Source organism: Puma concolor, unplaced genomic scaffold (genome assembly GCF_028749965.1).
Source record: "Puma concolor isolate L17-30 unplaced genomic scaffold, mPumCon1.1.hap2 unalloc_scaffold_23, whole genome shotgun sequence".
Lineage (NCBI taxonomy): Eukaryota > Metazoa > Chordata > Mammalia > Carnivora > Felidae > Puma > Puma concolor.
In genome coordinates this window covers 606,801-610,621 of record NW_028240229.1, presented here as the reverse complement: position 1 = coordinate 610,621, position 3,821 = coordinate 606,801, and the positions used below count along the sequence as shown (strand labels likewise).

The 3,821-nt window shown below is 39.2% G+C and overlaps 1 pseudogene; it reads right to left on the bottom strand.

Annotated features, from left to right (window-relative positions):
- Positions 1–7: 7 nt before the first annotated feature.
- On the bottom strand, positions 8–523 carry LOC147571535 (large ribosomal subunit protein eL20 pseudogene; annotated as a pseudogene).
- Positions 524–3,821: the final 3,298 nt, after the last annotated feature.

Here is a 3,821-nt window from a genome sequence, read left to right as displayed (position 1 = left end):
GCAAGACCTGGTGGGTCAGTGGGAACTTGATCATAGAGTCATGGAGTTGGTTGGCTGCTGGTAGGCACTTGCTGGCTGCAGTCTCCTCCACCTTTATAATCTGGATCGAGTGGGCCCAGGTGCAATGCCAGGTGTCCATGTCTCAGTAGCACTGGGTAACAGCACCTGCAGTGGTCAGGTCCAGTACTCTTGGTACATATTGTGAGTGCCACTGGGGAGTCATGGCACAGACAGGTGCCAAAGTTCTTGACCCACATGGGGTATTTCTGAAACACCTGTCCATAGTAGACAATTTCCCTTGAAGATATATTCATCTTCTTCAGCTGAGAGACAAAGTACCAGAAGTGGAACTTGTTGACAGCATGATTATGTACAAAGATGTGCACGTGATAGAGGCGCAGAGTATGGCATTTGGGGTAGGCAGGCAGTGCTCTATCACCTTGTACTCTCCCAGTGTGCCTGAGGCCTTTGGGGCGCACTTTCCACTCTCACTGTGGCCGACAAAAGGAAGTGTTGGCTGCATACTTATTAATGTCTGATACCTTTTTCTTTCCTGTTGGCTCCAGGTCCCTTTTTTGTTGTGGCTGCCCCAGTGTTACCAAGCTACTATCCTTTAACTTCAACAGATGTCTTGGATTATTTCCTCAGTGAGAAAACAAGTCAACAGTCATGAAATTTCTTTGCTGCCCCTCTTTACCCTCTATCACAGATTCTTCATATTCAGTGATACTAGGATTTATCTCACTTTCTCCTCCAATTTCAGAGAATGAAATACCTTTTCCTTCTTAGGGTTAGTTTTCCAACGATTTTCTTGCTATCTCTCCTTTCTGTGTACTTTAAGAACTTACTTCATCAGATTTCCCCTCTCTTTCTTGGATCTGCAAACACCTCTTTCCCACAGAGCCTTTCTTAAAGCAAACTAACTGTTTACTTCTCCCCATCATACGTAATTTCTCCTGCAACCCTACATTTTCCTCAAGTTAAATTCCCATCTCTGTCTTATTCACATTCATACTTTAAAAATGATTGATTTCCCCATCTCCTGCTCATCAATTTGCCCAGTGTGATCTGTCTTCTATTTTATCCATTTTTCTCAAATACTCTTTGGAGTATTGACTATTGTACTCTCTATTTGATCAATTAAGTTTTTGTTTTTTGTCTCACTTCATCATGGTCACAAAGTGACATTGTTGGATCTTCGTGTTTTGTCCGAGATAATTTATATTCAACAAGAGGACATTATACCCTTAACTGTGGGTGCCAGGCCAGCTCTAACAACCCCCAGGCCTTGCTGTTAGACTCAGCCCATTTGTGGCTATTAAGGGGCTGATATTCTCCTTCTCAACAACGATGATGGTGATGTCAATAATAAATGATAAATGCATTTGGTGCTTATGTTCATCCTGTTTTAAATTATTAATATATATTAAATCCTTCAGTCCTCTCAATACTACTGGATAGGTACTATGATTTTCTCTGTTTTGAAGATGAGAAAATTAAGACCCCAGAAGGGGAAATAACTTGATCGCAACAAAGCTGGTAATATTTAGAGCAGATAGGTCAGCTACTTCGTACACACCATTGCATAGCTTCCCAGTTGTATTTGTTTCAGGGCTTGGCCTCTTATTTTGCATTAGCTTTCCTTGTGATTGATTCTCACTGGCACAACTCATCGTGTTTTATCTTCCATTCATGCTGAATCTTTCTTGCCTCCTGCCTCAAGACATCTCTGTTGCCACTGACACCCACTTGGTATCTCTAGATGAGCAATGTAGGAAAGGCAGAAGAGTTCAAAGTTTTTAGAGCAAATTTTTAACTAATGTTGTTGAGAGGTGGTGAATATTCTCCCTTTTGTCTTATCCATGGGCTATCCTGAAATGCAACAGTTAGGATGGTCTCTTAGAAGACATTCCAGCAATCAAACCATCAAGTGTGCTTGACTTAAAATTGAATGTTTGCTCTCCGTATATCTATGTCTCACTCAAATTTCTCCTCACTTCTGCTTCCCTGGAATTGTATTCCCTAAGAAACTGGCAGTATATAAACTTTTATGCCAGGTTTCACTTTTTGGAGAACCCAAGCAATCTAAATCCAAACTGTGAAAACTCCACCTAGATGGTCTACAGTCTCTCTTTCCTTATCCAGTAGAGCATAGAGGTTGACAACACTGGCTTCAGAAGACAAATATCAATTGGAGTTTGGATGTTGCCACAAATAAGCAATGGGACCTTGAGTGATGTATTTAATCTCTTTCCCTTTCTTAAAAATTAGAGATAACTACTTATTTTAAATAGCTCTACCTCCCTAACAAGGGTTATGACACATTTAATAGTTTGCTGTGACTAACATACTCTTTGACATGTAACATGTAAGTATTATTTTTATTATCATTAATATCTTTCAAAACTGTCTTTCACCTTTGTCTTGATATATATTCATGTTAACACCATCTAACCTACCACCCAAACAAAACAAATTGTAAGGAAAGCATTGACTCTTCCATCCGCGTCTTCCATCTGTTTCAACCTCACAAACTTTCATCATATAATTGCTTCATAAATTAACATTTGTTTTACCTCTCAAAAACCCTCTCACATCCATTCTATATTAACCTTGCTATCTTCATTTTGACAGGCATTTCCAGAATCTCACCAAAATTTGCAATAATAGTGTACTATGTTAAATGATTTTCCTTGCCTACTCTCCTTAATGCATCACATTTATTCCTTTACTTTCCTTAGTCTTTTAAAACACAGCCTTGGGGCGCCTGGGTGGCGCAGTCGGTTAAGCGTCCGACTTCAGCCAGGTCACGATCTCGCGGTCCGTGAGTTCGAGCCCCGCGTCGGGCTCTGGGCTGATGGCTCGGAGCCTGGAGCCTGTTTCCGATTCTGTGTCTCCCTCTCTCTCTGCCCCTCCCCTGTTCATGCTCTGTCTCTCTCTGTCCCAAAAATGAATAAACGTTGAAAAAAAAAAAACAACAAAAAAAAAAACACAGCCCAATTTCATCACTAATAATACTGCATTGTAATTGGTTACTTATTTCTCTGTGGCTCTCAAGGGTTTATCAACCTTGGTACTATTGACATTTGGGGATATATAAGTATTCATCACTGGGGGTGTTGTTCTTTGTATTGTAGGCTGTTTCACAGTATCTCTGGTCTCTATCCACTAGATGACAGTAGTGCCCCCTCCCCAGTTATGACAAAAAAAAAAAAAAAAAAAAATGTCTCCAGACTTTGTCATATGTCCCCTGAGGAGAAAACCATCCTGGTTTCGACCACTGCTGTAGAAAGTGAGTCATTTACAGACAGGGGTTATATTTTATTGACATAAGTCCCTAACACCAAGCACCAAGTTGGAAAAATGATAAATGTTTAATAAATATTTTATTAAATGAATGAACCAGTTCTCTCTTTCAAGTATTTTTCTTCTTCTTTTTTAAATCTCAGGGACCACCTTTTATCTGTGCTTCTGTAGCTTTTAGCATTTTTCTGTACATATGTCTGTTTCCCCAATTACATTGTATGATTTTCTTACATCCTTAACCCCCACAGAATGAATGGAATATAGTGGGTTCTCAATAAATACATATTCAATTATATTTAGTTAGTAAATTAATATCTATATTCTGTGGATATGTTCATACCACATGATTCTCTCATTGAAGGTCTTATATGATAATAATTGTATGTTCTCACATCATGCACTTTCCCTTTGTGACACTTATACCAGCTATAATTAACTGATCATGTATTTAATTGCTTAGTATCTATCTCTGTAGGGTATTTGAGACAGAAATTGTGGTTACCTCATTTTTCCCC